Below are 25364 nucleotides of genomic sequence, written 5' to 3'. Positions count from 1 at the left end.
TGTGGCCACCAGTAAGTATTTTGTTACTTTGCTGTGAAGTTAAAATGTGAAAACATACGTCATTTCCTGCCTTTCCCCACATAGTGAAATGCATACTATTTAAGGATTTGCTTTGCTTCCACAATTTTGCTGCCCGCCTTCACACCCTGACACCCCCGCTTCATGCAGAGTTTGCACAGCTACAAGAATCACATATGCTCATCTGCTTCTATGTCTGTTGGATAAACAAGTAGCTCCAGATTAAATGTGAGCTCCACTGAGACACTCATTGTGGCATTTTTGTTTTAATTTGGGTTTGTTTTCATTACTCATTTTGTATATTTTCTACTTTTTTATGTGTGCTGTTACTGGGGATTGAACCCAGGGCTCCTGTACTAAACCACCTCCATAGCCATTTTTTTGGTACTGGGGATTGAACTCAGGACCTTGTACTTGCCAGGTGGGTGCTTATTCTACTGAGTTACCTCCCCGGCTCCCATAACCCTTTTTATTTGCTTTTTTTTTAAAAAAAAGATTATACAGAGACTTTTTAAGTTGCTATGTTGCTCAAGGTGGGATCAAACTTGCCATCTTTATGCCTTCACCGCCAAGAGTACATTTTACCCTCAGTGTCCTATAGCAGGTGTGTAGTAAACATATATGCAACATCCATGCAGTTCAGTGTGGTAAAGTTTTTAGAGGAGGGATCATATCCAGAACTGATAATGGGGACCATAGGAGGAAGTGGAATGTGAAGTCAGGCAACTGGGAATTCAAGGAGATTAACTGGGACCACATGAGGAGCCAGAGCACCAGGAGCCCATGTGGCAGACAGAGCATAGGTGGGCCTCACGGCCCCTGCCTGCTGCTATTCATGTCTTTGCATGAGGCCTGCCTTGAGTTTGACTTGACCTGTGACTGAATTCTAAGCAAGTGTGTACTGCACATCATGATTACATTTCATAGTTGCTAAGATACTAACAGAAAAGTTGCTGTCATCTATTTGCTCTCTTGCTGGGCTGGAATATATTAGCTCCCATGATGCTCAGCCACAGGAAATGAATGTCTTAAGATGCTAAGCGCATCCTTCCTCCATCAAAGCTTCAGATGAGAACTTCTTCCTGACAACTGCATGAATGTTAACCTTGGGAAACCCTAAGCTGAGGACCCTCTATCAGTCCCTGTATGCTTTGCACAGATTCCTTATCCAGGAAAATAGGAAAATGATAAAAATGGTTTATTAAATGAGGGTTAAGTCACTAAGTTTCTGTTACTTTGTTGTAAGGCCAAATTGTTATGTTTTAAATGAAAAGTGTCCCTCTAAAGTCTTATTATATAGAGGGCAAGTGGACCTCAGGGGTGCCATTGTCATCAGAGGCTTCATATTTATGACAGTAGTTTCTCAGAGGAAGGACCTGGCTGGAGGGGGCTCAGTAGGTGTGAGCCGGAAGGCCTCTTGGACTTCCCAGCTCTTTCCCTCTTCCACTGCTTCTTGGCTGCCATAGTTGAACAGCTTCCTTACTCCATCCCCTCTTGCCTTGCCCTCTCTGACTTGCCACCAGCCAGCCACGGATTGAAACATTTCCTCCTTTAATTTTTGAGTGTCTGGTATTTTGTTCCATGATAGAAAAGTGACTAAGACACACATAGTTACCATCAACACATGCAGGTGAACGAAATACAAGACAGACAAGTGCCAGCGCAGGCAAGAAAATGAAGTTCATGTCACACTTTTCTAAGGCCAGAATATTTTTATGAAGTAGTGCCTGTCTGGTCAGTCCAACTTGTCTCAAAGGGGTCAGTCCTTAAAGTATGGAGAACATTAACACAGCATCTCTTATAATTTTTTTAAGAACCATATATCACAAGTCCTTTTAGAATCACATTACTCTAAACATAGATATTAAAATAATATGTTCATATCACAGGAATATCCAGAAAAGTGACTGTAGATTAACATAAATTGTCCATCTTTTTTTTAATTATAATGCACATGTGTGTAGCATCACTTTGAGGTCCGAAGACAGCACATGACTGGGATGTACCCATCAGTAACATTACTTTAGCCACTGATAGTGTGAATTATTACATAAAAATCAAGGGGAGCAGAAGGATATAGCCTTTGGAGATTCTGCAAATACCCTGAGGAGTTCGGATAATGAAGCAGAAATATCCTTCACACAGCAGCAAGCTCCTAAGTAGGTGTAAACATCACATAAGGAAAGTAGAACAATACCATCACCTCAACCCAGAGCAGAAGATGCCAACATAGTCCCTAAACTTTTTAAATCTTCAGCTGATTTTGTAGCTGCTGCTCAGTTCTGCAGCATTTGACATTTGGAGCATTACTGCAACATACTCACTAAGCATGTTGAAACAAAAGCTTTAAATGCACGATTAATATCATTAAAGTCCCATTATCCATTTAGGCTGCAGAGGTGTCAAGAGTGGCTTTTTTCTTCTGCCTGATTTTGCTTTTCTTTCACTCGTGCAGGAGTTATTGTGGCACAGCTATTACTCACCAGGCACCATATTTGCCTTTCTAGAAGGGATAAGAATTCTGTAACGCATTTATTTCCTAGAAATGAGGATGCAGGACCACAGACATACCGCCGGAGAGCCACTTATTTATATGAAGGTTTTACAGTAAAAATTGAAAAAATAATAAAAAAGAAAAATTAGTTCATGAGAAAAAACAAATGTCAAAATTGGAACTAACATTTTTAACAAGAACTAATAATTAGAGTTCTGTTCATAATGAAACACAGACCCTCCGTATTACTACTCAGGATGCAATTAATAAAATATAAGTGATTTTCCAGCTTTTGTCTTTCATCTAATTTCTCCACATTATTTATTAATTAGTTCTTTCAGAGATCCAAAGAGATGAGTATTATATTGCTCATTTCTTCATGTAAAGACTTTATTTAGTAGCTCACTACAAATCAGCAGTGTTGATCTTAAAATAAGAACACAATATGCCAGAGAGATAAAGTATCTTATTGAGTCAAATTATTATAGCATCACAAGAGACTTTCTAGATTTTGTAATCCAATTTTTCATTATATAAAATAAAATAGGACAGTAACGACGTTGCATCAGGGTTACATGGTCGGTAAGGAAAGTGAAATTTCTAAATCTCCCTAAGTTCTGTCTATTTCTCATTCCTTCGGTTAGGCCTCCTATATCAGCTATTGCGTTACAATTTAGAAAGCAGTATTAAGAAAGCATTTTATTAGAAATACAATTTTTGCTCATTAATGCACTTTGCAGAGGGGGTGCAATAAAGGGTTAAAATGCTGGAATGAAATAAAACAAATTCTAATAACGCACAGTGTACTAACCATTGTTACTCTTGTATAATCTTATTTTGAAATTTCACACCATAGTTTTATTTTCTTTAAAATTAAAAAAAAAGAAGAGAAAACAAAGAAAGTACTACAAGAGCTTGAAGAAAGAGATTTCATTCTGATATTATTCTTGAGAAATTAGTCTCCATAACATGAGTGAAAAAGGTATAGCCAGAGACAGGCACAAGAAGGTGATACATGTGACTTCTACGGTGGTCATCCATTCATAGGAATGCAGGACCTGAGTGGTTCTGAGACAGGTTAAGCTCCTCCGTATGTGCACAGCAAGGCTCAGAGTGGTGGGCGCTATGGTCACCAGAGAATGCATGTTCTGTTTAAAGGGATCCAAGACACTCAGGTCTGCTGATTCATACTCAAATCGAGTGCTGTGTGGCCATGAGCTCAGGGCTGCCAGACTTTCTCACTTGTGAGTAGCCAGTTGTTTGCTTGTGATTGCCCAGACTGCCGAAAACCTTGATCACTGGATACCTTCCAAAGGCTGCATGCAGCTCAGCCAGTGAAATGGCATGGTGATGACTCATGTTATTTTATGTCCTTCTTCCATCTACAGAGTGCCTGAATGGCTCGCTGACCTGCTAGGACAAATTTATGACAGCTGTTAAAGAGCCTAGTGCTAAAAGTGGTTACTTGCTTCTGTGTGCCACTGGCAGACGTGTGGGCCAGCCACAGTGCCAGGACCTCACATACACGTTCTTCTTCATGGGACAATTATTCTCAATCTAAAGTAAAAGTGACTAGATAATCTCATCTTGTGCATGAAGTCACATCAATAGAAGTTAAAGAAAGGATAAAATTTGAAGTCCTGGAGGATAAATTATACTATTACCCTGGCACTCCTGCTGTCATCATAAACATATAGATGGACTCCTACATGAGCCAAAATCAGGTGTGGAAAATGGAAACTTAAAGGGAAAATAGACTATAATTTTAAATGTTGGTGCTGAAATTGAAAGTAGCAGTCCTTCGCATCCTGCGCTGCTGTGAGTGCTGGGGAGGGTGGTGACAGGGAGCCCAGGATATTTATGTCAAAGTGAAGTCTCTCTCCTAACATCGGAGCTGAACCAAGTTGCAAGTACTCCATATTCTTCTGACCTTGTGGACTTCCCAAGTAATAAGCATTTTGTGTCCTGTTGAAAAAAGAAGTATTTTAAGCCATATTTTCTCCAGTCTTGTGAGACTGGCAAATGATTAAATGAAACAGTGTATACTTGTGTCAAGTCCCAAGCCACACAGGTGTACAACCAAACAGGTCACCATAAATACTACATTTTCTCCTTCTCCTTCGCTACACTGGGTCACTCATTATTAAAGCTTTTTTTTTTTTTTTTTTTTTTTGAAACATGGGACCTAGTGACAACTATCTTAAGGCTAACTGACCACAGTAGCCCCAGAGATACAAATAGTGATGTGGGTGAGATAAAAACTAGCACTTATTAGGGCCTGCCAGATAGCTCAGTGAACTAAAGCATCTGCTAAGATAGAGTACAGGGTCTGAGGATCCATTCCCAGCACCACAATGTGTGTCAACCCCGACCCCGGGGGCATGCTGAGAAAGTGATTGAGACTGGGCATGGTGGTGCATGCCTGTAATCCCAGCTCTTGGGAGACTGAAAACAGGTGAATCACTATGTGTCTGCTGTACTTAGTGAGACCCTGTAGACCCTCTATTAAATACAAAAAAGAAAACAAAAACCTAACGCTGATCCATCTTTTCATATTTAGACAATGTGGGGAGCCCTCTCAAGGCCAATATCAATTAACTTTCCTAGCTACACTATAATTTTTCTGCATCTTATTTTTTAAATGCTATAATTTTAACCATTTCACACACAATAAGCTGAATCATTGAACAATTAGGTAACTTATTGAAGTTCAACATGTTTAATAAGTTTTGGGTCAAGGTAATACAGGCTCTTCAAATTTCTCATTTTGACAGTGAAATATCTAATAACCATGCAATTATCCCAAGGTGATAGTTATATTTTCCTTTACCCTTTACCACCAAAGCATTATATTTTTCTATGCATTAAATATCAGAATATGATAGAATTATTTAAAGGAATTTATTTGGAATATGGAGAAGTTCTTCTTTTTTTAAAATTTGGCCTATATTCAAATCACCATAGAGCTCCAACATATAGCAACACTGTGGTAATGAAAGCTGAATGTGTTGATAAGAGGAATTACATTAAAGTCTTGCAATATTTTTTTATGAAAACCTTTTTTCCTTCAAATATTGAATAAGCTCAAAACCAGATGCATAGTCATTTTACCCAAGCATAATAGCTTCTTGATTGCTAAAAGTATGGTCTTTTGACAAAGATGATTTCTGTGTATTTTTTAATAAGGAAAGGTTCAGAGTGTGACTTAATGATATCTCTTTGGGCTTTTGAGAAGAGATCTTATCCGAACCACACAATTTCTAAAACTGCAAAGAGAACAGTAAACTGTTCAGAAAGCCTGCAACATGATATTATTTCTTAAATTTTTTGCAAAAATCTTGTATAAGACCATCGGTGAGCATAAACTATCCAGACATCTATATTCTTGCTGAAAGGCTAAGATGGCTGAATATGAATCTATATGTATAAAAATCACTGATAACCATAATAAAAATAATAAGCTAAAGTTTCCCAGGCTTGGACCACTCTACACAGTATGAAATCCTTTCTCATCACATTTCTTCTTATAATCATCTCTGAAACATCTATTTGCATAAATGAACAGTGAATCCTCTGCTCCAGTGGGTGCTTAACCCTTCCAATAAGTGCCAGTTACTGAAATATGCTTGTATCATGAAGGAGCACCCACCACATTGCAGGATTTTCCCTGTCTTTCCAGAAGGATGTAAAATGCAGGATATAAAATATATTACTGACTTTTCTGCTATGGCAAGAAAGATATTAATAGAAAATAGATCTAGAAGTTATGGATTTTTAAAAATTTATTTTACATAAATTATAGATAAAACATATCTTTATATTTTTGACTGACATTTATGTGTAACAGAAGAGTTTATCATGGTGTGCTTTAGAAATAATTGTCAAGCTTTTTTAAATTAGTGGTTAGCAATTGCTGTAGGAGATTTCAACTCCCTAGGTAATGAAGGCTAGGTCTTCTCTCCAAAATCTCCTAAGGAAAAGATGGTAATATATTTCCAGAATATGTTAAGATACATGAAATATGAGTTATGATAAAACTATATTGAATTTTTAAATGCCTTCTTTATATTAAAAATACATTTCCATTAAGACCCCTCAAATACTGTGGCTAGTTCAAAATTCTTTATCTTATCATTTCTTTTACCTGTTTGCTTGCTTGCTTGCTTTTTCATTTTATGTATTTGGTATAAGGTCACACTAAGCAGCTGTAACTGGTAGTGATCCTCCTGTTTTCAGCCTCCCCAGCCTTGGCATTACAGGTATGCATCGCCATACCCAGCCTCAGTCACCAGCTCAGTGTGCCCAAGGGGAGGACCAGTGCCCCATGCAGAACTGGGGATTGAACCCTGATCCCTGTGCTTGCCAAAGCAGGCTTTTAGTCCACTGAACTATGTTACCACCCCTCCTTTTACTCTCTGAGGCAGTTCTGTCCTCTTTCCTCTTAGTATCATCAGCAGGTATAATTCCAAATGTAAACACAGTTGCCCAGTGCCACCCGACAGAAAATCTGGCTGGTTCGATTTAAATAAAAGATGTCCTTATCCACTTTCTTTAATTGTGTTGACACTAGGAAACTTTTAGCTCTTCCACGCAGTGAAAATTTTCAAGCAAGGCAAATGTTTTCCATTGATGCAGGATATTAAAGTAGTCACAATTAGAGAAAAAGGAGGGCTGCTATGAAAGTCAAATTTTTGGCCATAGCCTTCCAAGGTCAATTAAGACTCAGGACATATGAGAACTTTTACTGTTATATTATGTAACTCGGTAGTGTCCCAAATTTTCTGATCAAGGAGATTATGGGGCCAAAGAGGAAAGTGATCGATGATGTAGAGTGTGCCTAAGGAGAGTCACATGGAGAGAAAACATTCTCTCAGGCTTTCACAGAGAGCACATTGGCCAAGCAATGGCTGTGACTCATCCACATGACTGACACTGACAAAGGTTCTACAATCTGAGGTACAGGATCTCAGGATAAATCCTGAGAGGATTTCACTGACCTTCTCAGACCCAAAAGCTACAACTCTTGTTGCATAGATCCTGCTTTATCTTGGTCTTAACCATCCAGCAGAAAAGTATAAAAGCAAAATATAAGAAGTAAAGCCATGGTGTTATGTTGAGCTGTAGGAGACTCAGGTCAACAATTTCTGACATTGCCAGTCAAGTGGAAGACCCAATACTATTATGGGCTACTGGACTATTTTAGAATATTTTGCTGAGTTTACACACCTATAATATTAAAATAACGGAACTTAACAATAAAAGGGGATACAGATGAATGTCCATTTTGTATCTGTGTATTCAAAGTGGTTAGGATAGCTATATAGTTACATTCTCTTAATGAATAGAGGGATTTGTTCTAATGGTGTTTGTAGATAGGATATCATGTCTGCATCCTGTAAAGCAATTAACCACTAGGAAGAATGTATGCAATGTGTTAATTTTTGAAACTGTCCTATCAATTTGATTTGGAAAAAAAATTAAACATAAATAAATAAATAAATAAAGCAGTCACAAAACTCCACTATTGACACTCATGAAAGAGGGCTTCCAGAACTGCTTAAGAATGTGGCAAGAACAAAGAATTTACTGAGCTTTAAGAGAGAGGGAGATTTTGAATGAGATTAATGACAGTGTGTCTTTTATTGTGATACTTTTGTTTTTAATTTACACATCCATTTAGTTTTCATCATGTTTCACGGGTAATACAAATTATACACATGCAACATATCTCTTAGTTACATTTCTCACATTATTGAGACAAAATACTTGACAGAGAAAATTAAGGAACAAAGAATTTATTTAGCTTGCAGTGTGTAGAGTTTGCAGCCCATAATCGCCTGGCTCCAAGGCAATGTGGTACATGGCAGAAAACAGGACCTCACCCCGAAAGGCAGCAAACCAATAGGGGAGAGATGAGACCTTTTCTATCTCTTGCACAGCATCCAGTATACCGGGATTAGGGTGGTGCCAATCTAGTCCGTGACACTAGCAAATGGACTCGGTAGAACTTTACAGAGTGTTTTACCCAACAAAATAAGAATACAAACTTTTTCAACTATGTATGGGATGTTTTCTAAAAATAGGTCACATACTAGGCCACAGTACATATGTAAGGAAATACAAAGGAATTTAAATTACCCCATTAATATTATCTGACCATAGTGCAATGAAATTGGAAATCAATGATAAATGAAACTAAAAAACTCAACATGCACATCATCATTAAATAATGTACTGCTTAGCCAGCAGTGGGCCACAGATGTAGTTAAGCAATATCTACAACTAGATCAATATGCAGATCCAACAGAAGATTCTGTGGACTCAATGAAAACAGGTCGGAAGAAGGACATTTATAATGGTGAATTCTCAAATCAGGAAAACAGAAAAGCACGAATAACCTAACATTGCACTTCAAGCTTCTAGAAAAATAAGAGCAAGACAAGCACAAAACTCATACAAAGGAAGAAATTATAAAGATCATAGCAGAAATTAATTCAGTGGAGACTATGAAAATGATGCAAATAATTAATGAATTCAAGCTTCGCTACTGTGAAAGAATGAACAAAATTGAGAAGCCCTTAGTCAACCTCATTAAAAGAAAGAGAAGACTCATATTCATGCAATGAGGAACTAAAAGACTGAAATCATGACAGATCCCGTGGAAATTCAGAACCAAGACAGTGTGGCACATGGCAGAGAGCAAGACTTGGCACCCACAAGGCAGCAGAGGAGAGGCAAGCCCCTTTGTATCTCTTGTACAGCATCCTGTGTACCGGGATGAGGGTGGTGCCAATCCAGTCAGCGGACTGAGGCAGCAATCTCCTGCCCTTAATCCCAGCTCCCTGAATCCTAACATAGCATCATGAATCAACCACATACTTTAGATTCAGTCACGTTGTAAAAGCCTCATGTAAAACTGCAAAGCATCAATGTCTACTTCAAAAATCTTTGCTCTCATTAAGACGGAAGACACAGAAGAAATGGATGGATTTCTAGATAGGTATAAATCACCAAAGTTGAATTAAGAAAATATAAAACATTTATATTTTTATATATTTGTATATATATATATAATATTTTATTCTAAATAACCAACTCCAGTGTCACTTAATGAAATTTAATATGTAATTAAAAGTTACCAACTTCCTTAGATTTTCAGTCTATGAATTTCTTTTTTAGTCAAAAGTGCTCTCCTATACAGAATATTGCTGGATTTTGTTTTTTAATGCAGTCTGTTTTTGATTCTTCGTGAACTGAGCCATTTATGTAAATGTATATAACTGGTATATATATTGGCTTACTTTTGTCATGGTATTTTCCTGCTGTTGGTACATTTCCCCTCTGTCTAATTGCTTGCCCTGCTTGATGGTTCTTTTCTACTATTGTTCTTCGACTGTGATGATTCTCATTTGATTCTAGAATATCTTTCCATGTTGTTTTTGTATGGTGGATTTGGTGGTTATGCATTTCTTCAGTTGTCATAGAAGAACCTTATTTCTCCACTAATTTTGAGAGATAATTTAATTGATTGAGAGATAATAGATTGAGGGTCCATCAATCTCGTTTGGAAGTTGTTTTTTTCAGGACCTGAAATATTTCACTTGAACTTCTTCTTGACTTGATGGTTTGTGTGGAAAAGTCTGCTGTGATTCTGGTGCACTTTCCTCTACAGGTTATCTGTAACAGGTCTTAGTAGTCTATTCTTGTGCTGAATTTCTGGGATCTTGACTATAATATGTCTTGGTGTGGATTTATTTTGGTTATGGCTAACTGGAGTTTTATATGTCTCACTTATTTTATGTCAGGTTATTTTCTTATGTTCGGGAAATTTTCCATTTCTTCTGCAAATAGTTTTTTTAAATGTTATTTGTGTTGACTCCTGCTTTTCCATTGACACCTGTCAGTCTTGTATTTTTCTCTGCATTATCTTGCAGCTCTTAAATTGTTATTTCCTAGTTCCTTGTTATTTTTAAGAAATGTTTTCCTTTTGTGATCACTAGCTGCAATGTTCTCAACAAGGCTGAAAATTCTAGCTTGAATTTTGATACTATATTCTGATTTTGAAACAAATCAGACTCACATGTATAAATATTATATTGTTTTCATGTGAAAGGTAAATAAAATTTGAAAGGTACTACAGATATTGTGAAAGACAGAGAAACAGCTCAAAAGGCAAGATGGGATGAGGGAAAGGAGGAAGGAGGGAAGGAGAGAAAGAAAGAAAGAAAGAAAGAAAGAAAGAAAGAAAGAAAGAAAGAAAGAAGATTCAAGATAGCTAAGATATTTGTAGTACTAATTTCTATTGGTTTACTAAAAGGAACAGTTAATGCTTGTTTGATGAATTTTGTATGTCTATATCTGGTAATCTGAACAACAACTTTGAATATAACAATATGTAATATAACAAACACCATTAATTTTCTACTATCTTGTTTTGAAATTCTATATCATCAGGCTGGGAAGATAACTCAGTGGTCTAAGTGCCTGCCTAGCAAGCATAAGGACCTGGGTGCAGTCCCCAGTACTGCATGCTATGCTACTCCCAGAAGCCCAGGCACGGTCTCCCAGCCACTGAAACCAGACATGGTGAAGCACTCCTGTAATCCCAGCACTAAGGAGGATGAGACAGGAGGATCACTATGAGTCTGAGCTGCACAGTGAGACTCTGTACCAAATAAGTAAATAAATTAATTTTAAAAAGTAAAATAAAAAACCAAATTGTGTATCATTTTTGTTACTTCTTTTTTAAAATTTTCTAATAGCAACAATAATAACTTATCAATAAAGAAAACACAGTTCCTTACACATTCACTGCTGAATTTATACAAGGAATTTAGAGGAGATGTAATGGCAATACTCTTAAAACTCTTTAATGAAATGGAAAGGGAAGCAACTGTCCCTAACTCATTCCTAGAGGCAAATATTACCCTGATTATTTAAAGCAGAGAAAAACCCAACTAAAAAAGAGCTACAGGCCAATCTCCCTATGGAATATAGATATAAAAATCCTCAGGAAGATACTAGCAAAGAAAATGCAGCAAATCATCAAGAAAATTATATGCCATGACCAAGTGGAATTTATTTCAGAAAATCTGAGATAGTTCACACACAATTTGGTAAATATAGTGTACCATATCAAAAAGTCAAAGATGAAAATTGCATGATCAACTCAAAGGATGTTGAAAAAACTTCGGACAAAGTCCAGCACTCATTCACAATAAAACCCCTAAAGAAAATCGGAGTAGTTGGCTTTACCTCTGTCTGATAAAAGTCATGTATGATTAACAACCAATCCAATACTACATAAACAAGAAATGAAAGCTTTCATTCTAAAATCAGGAAAAGAGGTAAGGATGTCCACTATCCATATTCCTATTCAATAAATTTCTGGAAACAATATCCAGAGTAATTAGAAAACAGAAATAAAAGGAATAGGGACAGGAAAGGAAGAAGTTAAGCTATCATTATTCACAAATGACACGACACTCTGCATAGAAGACCAAAAAGAACTGCACCAAAAGACTTCTATATTTAGTATCCAAATTCAATTATCTACTTGAACACAAAGTCAATAGCATTCCTGTCCACAAACAATAAACTCACTGAGAGAGAAATTATGGAAAATTTATCTCTCCTGATAGGATACAAACAATTGAAATAATTGGGAATCAATCTAACAAAGAAAAGAAAGGATTTATACATTGAAAATTATCATACTCTGGGCTGGGTACATAGCTCAGTGGCACGGAGCCAGCCCGGCAAGCATGAGGTCCTGAGTTCAACTCTCAGTACAAAGAAAGAAGAAATTATTCTATTTTGAAAAAGGAAATCAAAAAAGATGTCAGAAAACATAGATAGCTTTTGCTTATGGATACAAATAATGAATATTGTGAAAATGGCATACTCCCAAAACTGTTACACAGATTTAGCTCAATCTCAATAAAAAGATCATTAGCACATGTCACACATCTAGAGAAAACACTCCTAAAATTCATTTGGAACCAGTATAGACTTAGAATAGCAAAGGTAATCATGGACAATAAGGAAAACCAAGACACACCACAATTCCTGAGTTGAAATTACACTACAAAGGTACTGTGATAAAATCAGTACGGTACTGACAAGCAAACAGAGCTGAGGATCTGTGAAACAGATTATACAAGACACAGACACCGTTATAAATACCTTATCTTTGACAAAAGACCAATCATGTTCAATGGAAAGGACAACCTCTTTACTAAATGGTGATGCAATAACTGGACTCCACATGTCAAAGACTAAAACTAGACCCATGTCTATCACCATGCACTAAAGTATAAATGGATCAAATGTCTCAATATTAAAAACAGAAACACCAAATCTACTAGAAGGGAAAGTAGGTAGAAATCTTGAAGACATAGGTATAGTCAGATAGTTCATGAACAAAACCCAAATCATACAGGAAATACTTCAAAGAATCATCAACTGAGATGTCATCTTATTAAAATTTTTTCACAGAAAAAAATAACCAAGTGAAAAGACAACCCACAGTGTGCTAAATATTTTAGCCAATTATCCTTCAAAGGATTTATACACAGAATATATAAAGAACTCAATAAAACCAATTCCCCCAATTTCAGACATTTAATTCAAAAATGGACATCTGGGATGAATAAGCATTTCTCAGATGAATAAATAAAAATGGCAAATAAATAGATGAAAAAGGTTCAATATCATTAGTCTTATGACAGCAGCAAATTTAAACAACGCTGAGATTCCATTTCACCCCAGAAAGAATGACTATCATCAAAAAATCAGCCAATAACAAATGCTGGAGTTGTTATGAGGGAAAAGAACTTCTCTCCACTACTGGTGGAGTGTAAACTGGTGCAGCCCCAGTGAAAATCAGAGGGGAGATTCCTGGAAAAAACTAAGATTAAATGTCTATTTGACCCAACTATTCCCCTTTTGAGTATTTTTCCAGAAGAATTAAAAACTTCATACCACAAAAATGAAAAAAATATATATCCATGTTTGTAGTAGAACTTTTTTTTTAATACTGGGGATTGAATTTGGGACCTCATGCTTGATGGGCTGATGCTCATGGTGCTAAGCTATCACCCCAGCCCCAAAATTTCTAATAGATAAATTGGCAAATGCCCATTGATTGAGGAATAGATTAAAAAATGTATTTTCATACAATGGAGTTTTGCTTAGCTGTAAAGAAGGATCAACTTGGAACTCTTATAGGTAAATGGATGCAATTTGCGACCGTACTCATTAATGAAATAAATCAAACCCGCACGTGCATTGTCTCCCTAGTGTAAGAAGCTGGAAGAGTAAATAAGATCACTGTGCAATACACATTGTGAAATGGGAAGAGCTGCTTCAAAGGAATGGGTAGCTGAGATGGGGAAAGGAGAAGAAAAGAAAGGCGAAGGAAAAAATATATACATACATGATTTTTTATATTTATACTATGAATTTCTACTAGTTCATTGGAAGTAAATGTGCTAATATTGTTTGATCAATTTTTCATGCCTATCTCTTATGATCTAAGAAGCTACTTTGAAGATAAAAATACACAATGTACTAACCACTATCACTCTCCTACTGTTTTGTTTTGAGATATTTGCATCATTTTTCTATCATTTTTTTCTCTTAAAAAATCAAGCCAAGATTATAGGCATGTGCTTCTATGCCCAGTTTACTTTTGTAACTTAATACATGAAACAAATAAAAAGGCATTCAGCAATTTGGATGGAGGGCCAATACCAAGAATACAGTGGGCCTCCGAAGATGCTGCACTGCTAAGAGAGATGGCTTAATATCCAGAATATTGTTCAATCAGTGATTTTATTTCAAGTTTTGCCTAGGGGAAAGTTATTTGTCTTGGCATTTGGTACTATAAAATATACCTCCGTTATCTTTCAAGTATGTAGGTAATGTGCTTCAGTATGGCTTTTAATACCCATTTCTTGTCATAATGAAATGAAATAAAATATGATGAGAAAGATAACTGGGTCACACCACCTAGGATAATGCTTTATTTTTTTGTAGTTTAGGGAAGAGGCTACAGGGTGTTCACTACTAGATTGGATTTGTAGTGATCTGCCTGTTTACAGCCTCCCAAAGGCTGGGATTAAAGGGGCATGCCACCATGCCCAGTCTCAATTGCTGTCTCAATATGCCCCAGTGGCGGGGCCAGCACGGCAGGCCTGGGGATTGAACTCTTGGCCTCTGCACCTGCTTGCAGACACTTTAATCCACTGAGCTATTTGGCTGGCCCTCTGGACAATGCTTTATGAACATCTGATGAAATACTGACAATATTAGTGCAACATTTTGTGATTTCCAACATAAAAACATTTCTGCATATTATGAATCAATAATTATGCCTTCATGACCTTGATAGAAATCTTGTCAATTGAGTGTATTAAATTGAAAATGGCCATCTTTCACTATTGGTATATCCTTTTTTAGGAAGTAATTACTATACACCAACCTTGTGGTGAAAGAGCAGCAGACAATAGGAGCAATTGTGAGAACACCCTGGAACCAAGGACCCTTGGCTCCTAACCTAAAATTTTGAAAGATGAGCCCCATGCACCCCCTTAACCTCTCTGCACTTGAACTTTCCTCTCATCTGTGAGATGAGAAGAATACTTACCATTCACCCCACAAAGGGGTTGAAAGGGACTTCGAGAAAGTCCATGTGCAGCACTTTGAAGTTCTCAGATGTGAGCCTTTCGAGAAGAACAAAGCCTTGCATCAAAGGCATACTCTTACCTTTCTGAAACATCAATGTGTATTTCCTGGATAGGATAATGTACAGGTCTGACACTGAGTGCTCCTTTTCATTAAAATAATTGCCACAGCAATTTCTTTTCCTTTTATCCCAGATGCTATTGACATTCAGCCATGACAAATCCTGACACCACTTCTCAGATCACTCTGAGGGGTCTCTGTGGCTCATTTTTGGCTCACTTACTGTGTTATGCCCTGGGAGGAATAAAACATGTTTTCCCCTACTCCTTTCCTGAAGCATTGCTAGAAAGAATCTTCTGGGAAGAGCATAGTGAATATGTTCAGTGGGTTATTTATAACTTCTGTGCTGTGACCACACTTGATGTGGGACGGAGCTAATTCAGTTGTTAGCTCTGACCTGCGCTGGAATCACTGTTCTATCTCTAGCTAGCCAGTCTGAAGTATTAAATCCTCCCTGTACACTGCGTTATGTAGAAGGATGTCCCATTATTCTCAGGAGAGGAATTTGCCTACTAGACAGTGCTAACATTACTCACAAAATTCAAATGTCTTTTCTGCACTTAAAACAGAGGCTCAATATTAGAATCACCTAGCTCGACCCTAGGTGTGTTAAATCAGAATCTCTGGCCAACTCTACTGCACAAAAGTGTTTTAATAGTTTCAAAAAAAAAAAAAAAAAAAAAAAGCATCTCTACAGCAGTACTGATTCCAATAGCTAAGTAGTAGAAATGGCCCAAATGCCCATGCACAAAAATACGGATAACTAAATTGTGGTAGATGTACATGGTAGATTATTATTTACACTTAGGAAAAACTGAAGAATTGAATATGCTAAAACATGGGTCATGGAGACGGAACTTTTGCAAAAGGGGAGGAGACGAGGAGATAGAGGATAGAGGGCAGGAACAAAGAATAAGTGGATAAAACAAAAATTATGATGTAGTGTGTATGTGTACTAACTCCTCAGGATAGATGTCATCCATGTGTATTATAAACATGCACTAATATGAAAAAAAAACCCAGATCAATGGCAAACATAGTATTTGTTATGGTTTGTGTATAGTTGTCCCCTCAAAGCCTCAAGCAGTCTTGGGGCTGCTTCTGGAGTGACTCATTATTGTGGGTGTGGATGCTGCACTTCTCTGGGGCAGGTAATTTGCATTACAATTTAAGGAGGGAACAGAAGCTAGCTGCTTGAGCTGCGGTTACCTCTCCCTGTGCTCTTGCTCTTTGCCTCCACCATGAAAGGTTGCTTTCTGTTATGTGCTGCTCTACCTTGGACCCAGCTGAATATGGATTGAAATCGTCAGTAACGGTGAGCTAAATAAACCTTTCCTTCCTTCAATTTGAGTGTCAGGTATTTGTCCCAGCAATGAGAGAAGAGGAACTGAGACAGTATTCTAAATGAGAGAAGCCAGACAAAGTTTACAGGCTGTTTGATTCTCTTTATATGAAGGATCTAAAATAGGTAACTTTTCTTATAGAGATCAAACTGTAGCTTGGTGGTTTTTAGGATCAGGGAAGAGAAGGGGAAGATCAGGAACAACTGCTTCAATGAGTACAAGTTCTCCATTTGGGATGAAGGAAATGTTCTGGATGTGGGTGTGAATGTTCATACATCCATACCTTGCAGGTATTCCTAAATATTAGATGCTGAGAATCTTCCTCCAGAAAGTTAACTGTGGCTACTGTAGCAAGACCACTGTAATGCGCAGTATTAGCTCCACAAGACACAGCCCACCCACTATCGCTCAATTTCCAAAGTGACTTTCAGTGTGGCTCTGTCATCACTTGTTACAAATGCACGTTCTCAGGCAGTTCTACTTGAGCTACAGATTTATAATCTCATAGGAACTATAGTGCAAGGTTAGGAATTCATAATCCTCAAGTGGTTCTCATGCACTATTTTTTTTAAATTTAGCTGTTATTTGACAAGTAAAAAAAAAATGCATGATTTTAAACATGTGAGACCACCCTAACCATTCACATTTTTATTTTTGAACTTGTCTCATGACCCAGCTCCTCTGCTAAGTGCTTACACAATATCTCATTTGCCTGCATAAATGACAGCGATCCTCTTTCACAAATGAAGCCTAAGAAAAATGGGTTACCCATAATTGTGTAACTAGAAAAGGGTGAAACAAAAAACCAAAATGAGGTTTTCCTGAACAAGTCCCCAAGGCCTAACCCTGACTGCTGTCTTACCTCTCCCAGTATCTAGGCCTCATATTTTCCCTATTCCCTATATTTTTTTAACATTATTCCTGGAATCCTCAGGCTCACCAAAGAGTAGCCATCACCCATGGTCACTCATCAATGGGCAAGCCACTACTTGCAATCATCTTTTTTGGGGGGAGGGGAGCGGGATTTCCAGGCCCTTTTGACTTCCAGTGAAGTTGAGACTCACCTGAGCCCCAGCTCATCTTATTAAGGCCAAGCCCATCTTGAAGGAGCTCCATTGCTTACTTTCTGTCTGGTCCACTGCGTCCTTGCACCCCTCACAGCGGACCTTTCATCTCACTGCAGAGAAGCAGGAGGCTCTGGCTTGCCCCGGACCTCTCCCTGATGAACTCCCCCATGCCCAAGTGCCGCCCCTGCCTTTGGCTGTCTCCCTGTCCACTAGCTTTTCCTTCACCTTTGTACGAATACAAATCCCACCCCATGTCCAAGTAATTAAACTGGAGTTAGAAAGACTATTGCTTCAGCTCTCCAATATAACTTCTTTTATATCTATTCCCTGGATTTCCCATTAAAACTATCTCTCTTAACACCAAGCCTGCTTTTGATGTTACTTCCTTCAAAGTTATCAAATTGTACCCTCAGGCCACATCCATTTGTCAGCGTGTAGCTTCTCCTAAGCATCTGCTTCATCTGACATTTACTCTTCTTAAACTCTTCCTGAGTCTTGGCCAAGCACAATGTGTACTTGGGGCACCTGATCCTTCAGGGTGGCTCTTCCACACCTACTGCAAGCACAGCACTGTGTTGAGCATGTGAAGATGATGTAGATGATGTAAATGATGTAGAGGATGTAAAGATGATGTAAAGGATGTAAAGATGATGTAGACACGGTCACTGGTGCTAAAGAGCTTGAAACCAAGTAGAACAGAAAGGTCGACAACCATAGTGCTTTGTTCATCTGTAATAAGTTCAATTGAATTTTAAGTCAAAGCCTATGAGTGGTCACACGTTCAAGGCATTGGAGAACAACCGAAACACACCTGAGAGGTTCCTGTCCTCAGGAAGCTCCCACAGCACTGACAGACACGACATGGCCACAAGCAGTGAATGCCATCAAGGGGGAAAAGCAGAGATAAAACCAAGAGCAGTGGCAGTGAAGTGTGCTAAGGCAGGGTCAGAAGTCATGTTCTGCGGAGCTGATGTGTAGGGTAAGACATGCATGAGAACAAGGAGGGTTGGTCAGAGAGAAGATGACATGGAGAAGTCAGTGTGGGGGCAAAGTTCCAGTAATCTGCATGAGCTCAGTGGGCACAAAGGGTAGAGAAAAGGTCACGAGAACCTTTCAAATGGTGATCAGTAACAATTTGGAGAGGAGGTTTACGCTGTGCTAATTAAGGAGCCTGGATTTAACACAGACCAGAAAGGAAAGCCACTGGGAAGTTTAAGACAGGAGAATGTAGCAATCTGACAAATGCTTTCAAGTTTCCATGCAAGCTACATGGATAGCGGTTGTGTCTCGGGAACAGGGGACCAAGCAGGAGCAACTTTGAGTGTCTCTCCGCTGTCCAGGACAGTGTGGCAGTGGAGATTGGAATGGTCACAGTTGCAGATGCTGCGAATGCTCCCATTTGATGATAGGATGGCTGCCCACTATATAGTCACAAGTTTACTTAGGGTTTTGTTACTTTACATGTTGATATTTCAATTTTTTGAGAGGTAGGGCTTGGTCACTACTCTATGCCCTACTGCCTACAACAGTGCCTGATATTGGCAGCTACTGAGTAAATCAGGATTTGTTGAATAAATAAATAAGAAGCTTGGGCATGGATGCTGAAATCCCCGCCTACTCGGTTGGACTCAGCACCAAAAACTAGTTGCGAATATGTCTCCAAGTGAATAAAAAGTGTGAGGATCAGTTTAAAGGGGTGGAGAACAAGAGTCTCAGACAGGGAGGCTCACTTCGCAGTGGCTTCTGGGAAGCAGGCACTTCTTCTTGTGCGTACGGAGCTCAGGGACAGACATTTTCACCTTTTTCATTTGAGACACGTCACACCATTTAGTCTGCAAATGTAGGAAGAGCAGAGAGTTCTTCGGGTGTACTTCCCACGCTGATAGTATCAGCACATCCTAGAACTTGTTAGAAATGCAGATTCTTGGACCCCATCCCAGACCAACTGATTCGGAGGCTCTGGAGAGCTCTGAGTTTTAAACAGCCTGATTTATCATTTGGATGTGCATTACAGTTTGAGAAGAGTTGGATTAAAACATAGAGATGAGATCAAGAAAAAAAGTTGAACAATAAAGGCCAGCTTGGGGCAGCTTCTACAACTAGAATTTTTTCTGAGATTTCCCCCTTCTCTTTCATTAAATCAACCTGCATCAAGGGCCAGCCAAATAACTCAGCAAATTAAAGCACCTGCAAGCAGGCACAGGGGACTGGGGTTGGATCCTGGGCCTGTTGTGCCAGCCCCGCCCCCAGGGGCACATTGAGACAGCAATAGAGATTGGGTGTGTTGATGCACACCTATAATCCCAGCTCTTGAGAGACTGTAAACAAGAGAATCACTATGAGTCCGATCTAGTAGTGAAACCCTGAACACCTTGTAGACCCTTCCCTAAAATACAAAAAATAAAATAAAATTAAGTTAAAAAAAAAATCAACCTGCATCATTTGGATTCTCTTAGTTGCTCTAATGAGTCAGTCCACAGAATCAAATGATTTTTGATGCCTATACCTTATATGTTGGTATAACCAAATTTTCCAAAATTAATTTAAGTTTTCATAATCATTCCTTTTCTGTCCATTAAGTTAGCTTCAGAGCAGCAATGAGATGACAGGAATGGGAGCTCTAGCTTCCCATCACTGTGAACACATTCGGGCAAAGTTCCGTAGGTGATTTACTGGTGCTCACACGGTGACTTTGGGCAAATCTGGGGCAAAAATGCTTGCTGATAAAGAGGGGTGAACAAGCCTCAAGTTTTCTCATTAATATTTTGGTGCCATGTATTTTAAAGTAGTTGCATGATAAATAGTCAATGACTGAATGAATGTTTCCTGAAACAGATGCTGCTATATTTACAGAAAGAGAGGCGCATCTCAGCACATATACGGAAGCCAGAATAACTTGGGCCCCTGCCTGATCTTTAATTGGAGATGCATTTTCCAGCTGCATGGGGAATACTATCTAGCAGCATGGGGTGAAGGGGCTCAAGAAGTCATACACCATCATGTGAGGGTATTCGTGACCAGGGTCTGGGCTCTGTAAGGCAGGAATTCTTCCTTCTCCAACCAGTGCTTCTCCTGTGCTGCCCATTCTCTGTGTGTCTGGAAATGTTTCGGTGTCACTGTATCTTGACCTCTGTTTTGAATCACCTGAGCTGTGTAAAATACTCACCACACTGAGATGGCTTCGCCCCAAAATTATCTGTCACTCTCTATTTTGAAATTTAAAACACTTGTCTGCCAGGACTGAAATGCTTTTAGCCTTAAGGCCAATGAAAATAAAGCAATCCTACATTTCCATAAAGTCATAGAATTTTCAGTGTGCTTTCAAAATACATTGGTTCATTTATCTCAGTTTATAGCGCTATAGACAGAATGGTTTGGGGTTCTTATTGTTCCCTTAGTCATTTAAGAACTAAAATATTAATGATGCTGGCATAATAATAGTAGCTAATTTTTAAGTGCTCTCCTCGTCAGTGTCTGGGCTGCTTAATAGATAGTAACATAACCACACTTGGAGGGAGATATCTTCATTACTACTCCATAGGCAACTATGGTCACAGTTTAATGATCATCAAAACAGCTCTCAATTCACAGCTAAACTGTGAGTTGAACCCAGGACTGCCAGGCTCCCAATCCAAGACATTAATCACTTTTCCACCCCTGAATTACTTTCATGATAGTTAATAACTCCCGCAGGGAGAACACTGGCTAATTTCATCTGACCAAAAACAACAGCTCTTTATCTTGTTTAAGGCTCATCACAGAGATGCGTTAGGTGATCCACTATGATTATTAACAATCTCAACATTCTACACCATAACCCCCTCTCTCAACTCTGCGGTTTATACTAACTTCCCATGCTATCTCTTTTCTGGGTTTGATACAGAAATTTTTGTTATTTTGAAAAACACATGTTCTGCTTCTACTATGTACTAAGCCTATTTTGAGAATGATGGATAGAGCAATGAAAAAATCTGTCCTTTCTGTAAGGAGGCTGACAGTTGGGTGAGGAAGACAGAGGTATAAACAAATACAGAGCCGGTCCTCCCATAGTTTAGCTTTAGCTCTCGGTAAAGTGTCTTGGTTGTCACCCTGGGTGTCAGCTTCCCTAGTTCTTTCTAACAAGGAAGAAAATAAAACACACACACACACACACACACACACACACACACACACGCACACCACAAAACAAAAAACCCTGCTCATATTTTTATCCCAGTAAATGGACTACAATAACACCCTGAAGCCTAAATATTTGGCTAAATTCTTAAGGAAGTGTGTGTGTGTGTGTGTGTGTGTGTGTGTGTGTGAGATAATTTAGTTCTGAAAGATCCTGAGTTCAAGGTTTGGATTTTAGCTGGTGGTGCTATCTGGAAGGGTTAGAAGCATTAGCAGGTGAAGCATATTGGAAGTAGTTGGAGGAGGTTGCCTTAGAGGGTGCGTACAGTTTATCCTCACACTCTTTCTCTCTCTGCTTCTGACTGCCTTGGTGTAGGCAACTCTCCCCAATCACATCCTTCTGCTAGGGTTTCCTGCCTTATCACAGACCCAGGAAGAATGGCAACAAATGACCATGGATGGAAATGTGTGGAAAGTTATAGATTTTCACCTTTACCTTGATTGCCTTTGGCACATTGCCACTGTAATTTAGGTTGTTAAGCTTAACTTGGCCAAGCTGATTGGCTTAGAAGCCACTAAGATTAACAAAGCACTCTTCTGGGTGGGCCTAGGTGGGACCAGGAGCCGCAGCCTTGAATACTGTGTCTGTTTCCTCCCGCCTTCCTCTGGGACAGCACCCGCTGCTCTCCTTCCTGATCGTCATGAGCAGCAAGTCATCATGCTGCCATACTCTTCTTCCATGATGTTCCTATTTTAGAGGCAGCCAAGCAAGAAGCAAAACCCTTGAAGCCATAAGCCAAACAAACCCCTTCTCCTGTAAGCTGTGAGTATTGATGGGAAAACTTCATCATACACTGATAAGAAGTTGAACAACAAACTCTGTGTGTGTGTGTGTGTGTGTGTGTGTGTGTGTGTGTATGTATAGGAGAGAGAGTGTGTATAATGCCTACAAATAGGCAAAATATTTGAAACAGAACTTTTTTCTTATTAGGCCTCAATAAATGACCAATTAAAACCTCAAGAGCCTTTTAAGAAAGAATTGGGATTATCTATAATTGAAGTTATACTGGTCAAGAATTTATTTATTTATTTATTTTTTCTTTTTTGGCGGAACTGGGGATTGAATTCAGATCCTTGTGTTTGCCAGTCAAGCGCTTATCCTACTGAGCCATCTCCCGGGCCTGGTCAAGAATTTAATATGAGATTTTGGTCAGCCTGTGTGGGTCTCCTTTTGATGTAAAAAGGCTTCTTTAGCTTTAAACTGCTGTTCTTATCGTGCTTTTCTGGAAAGTCTACTAGAAGACTGGTGTTCAAATGTACTGTTGAGTTATGATCAGGTAGAAGTTTTAACCCTAAAAATCATATCAGATTAAGATTATATTTTTTATTGTTTGGACAATAAAAAGAGGCAAGGTCTCACCTAGGAAAGCACATGTAACTGTAGGTAAAGTAATACTGTGAAGGCCTGCCAGATAGCTCAGCGGAATAAAGCACCTGCTTAGGCAGAGCACATAGACCAGGGTTTGATCCCTGGCATGCCATCCCGTGCCCCCTCAGGGGGTGGCACACTGAGACAGCCACTGAGACTGGGCTGAGTGATGCGAGCCTGTAATCCCAGCACTTGAGAGGCTGAAAATAGGAGAATTATTACGAGTTCAAGCTATGTAGTGAGACGCTGTAGACCCCGTACTAAATATATTTTTTTTTTAAAAAGTAATACTGTGGACAGGAAACACAGGAAAGTGTTTCCATTCAAAGCCTGAAAGTATAGTTCTTACATGGTTAAATGTTTAGCACTTTTTCATAACCTGCACAAAATATAGCTTGTGAAATAAGACAAATCGCTGGATATGGGGCTTGAACACCAAAGTCATCTAGCTTCTACACTCTCTTTTGCCATTCATTCCAGACAAAACAAATCTGCCAGGTAACACTGTTTGTTTTATCCAGAAAATCTCAGAAGCTACTCAACACAGAGCTTCAGTCACTGACAATGTGTAACAGTGGGCCCCCCAAGATTGATCTGCTTGTCATTTCAATGATAGCTGAAACTCTTTTTCACCTAACAGAGGACCCCACTAATCCGAGGAATGGTGTCGTGTGTTGTCCAAGCTCACACAGGAAAACAGCCAAGTTGCTACTACAACCAAGGACACATGCTGCTTCTATGCCCTGATCCAAGTGTTTGTGAAGAGGAATTATTCTAAGCATTACAATTGTTACAACTGTGTCCTCAGTTGCTCTTCACACACACACACACACACACACACACACACGCACACACACACACATTCATATCAACAGGCTTCATTTGGCAGAGCTCCAAGCCACCCACGTGATGTTTCTAGCATTTGGCTGCCAGCTTTGACGTTCATGATGTCTATCTAATATTGTCTGATCCACTTTTTTGCAGGACTACACATTCTATTTCTATGTATGATACGGATTATAATATCAGACGCTGAAGAAAAGAGGTGTGTGTAAAAGCTCAATGAAAGCACTGAAAAGACTTTGTCAGCGCTTAGCCTGAAGTAGAGAAGCAAATGATGTTACAATGAAAAAAGACATTGAAGTATGACTTCCAGCTGAGAGGAAGAAGAAAGATTTTTCAGAACAGATGTCTTCATACTGATGTCTAATGGTAAACTCTTTAGAAATCATATAGGGTGTTGGGATAGTTTCATTAGTATTGCATAATATCAAATTTGAGTACAGATTGAAACTCTTTAATCTGAAGTCACTAATTTCCCCTAATTATTTTTTCCATAATTTTATTGAGAGATATATAGCAATGAGACAGTCTCAAATCAAATTGGTATGACAGTTTCAATAATTAACACATTGCATACTCTCTTCCTAGTGGTTATTTGCTGTACAAGATGCAGACATGATATCCTAATTACAAACACTATTAGAACAAATCCCTCTATTCACTAAGAGAATGTAACTATATATCTATCCTAACCATTTTAGATACACAAATAAAAAATGAACATTCATCTGTATCCTCTTTTTCGTTTAGATCCATCCTTTGAATATTATAGGTGTGTTAACTCAGCAAAACAGTCTAAAAGAGTCCAGTAGTCCATAATAGTATTGGGTCTTCCACTTGACTGGCAATGTCTGAAATTGTTGACCTGAGTTCCCTACAGCTCAACATAACAGCATGGCTTTACTTCTTAAATTTCGTTTTTATACTTTTCTGCTGGATGGTTAAGACCAAGATAAAGCAAGACCTACGCAATAAGAGTTGTAACTTTTGGGTCTGATAAGGTCAGTGAAATCCTCTCAGGATTTATCCTGAGATCCCGTACCTCAGACTGTAGATCCTTTGTCAGTGTCAGCCATGTGGATGAGTCATGGCCATTGCTTGGCGAGTGTGCTCTCTGGGAAAGCCTGAGAGAATGTTTTGTCTCCATGTGACTCTCCTTAGGCACACTCTACATCATCGACCACTTTCCTCTTTGCCCTATAATCTCCTTGATCAGAAAATTTGGGACACTACTGAGTTACATGATGTTACAGTACAAGTTCTCATGTGTCCTGAGTCTTAATTGACCTTGGAAGGCTAGGGCCAAA

At 38.7% G+C, this 25364-nt stretch overlaps 1 protein-coding gene across 4 annotated transcripts in view; it reads right to left on the bottom strand.

Annotated features, from left to right (window-relative positions):
* Window positions 1-25364, bottom strand: part of Kcnip4 (potassium voltage-gated channel interacting protein 4) — a 1227189-nt gene that overhangs the window by 501519 nt on the left and 700306 nt on the right. The gene's annotated exons all lie outside the window — the stretch shown is intronic.

Source organism: Octodon degus, unplaced genomic scaffold (genome assembly GCF_000260255.1).
Source record: "Octodon degus isolate 3935 unplaced genomic scaffold, OctDeg1.0 scaffold00006, whole genome shotgun sequence".
NCBI classification, from domain to species: domain Eukaryota; kingdom Metazoa; phylum Chordata; class Mammalia; order Rodentia; family Octodontidae; genus Octodon; species Octodon degus.
Note: the sequence above shows the minus strand (reverse complement) of the source record. Positions and strands in the feature narration are given on the sequence as shown.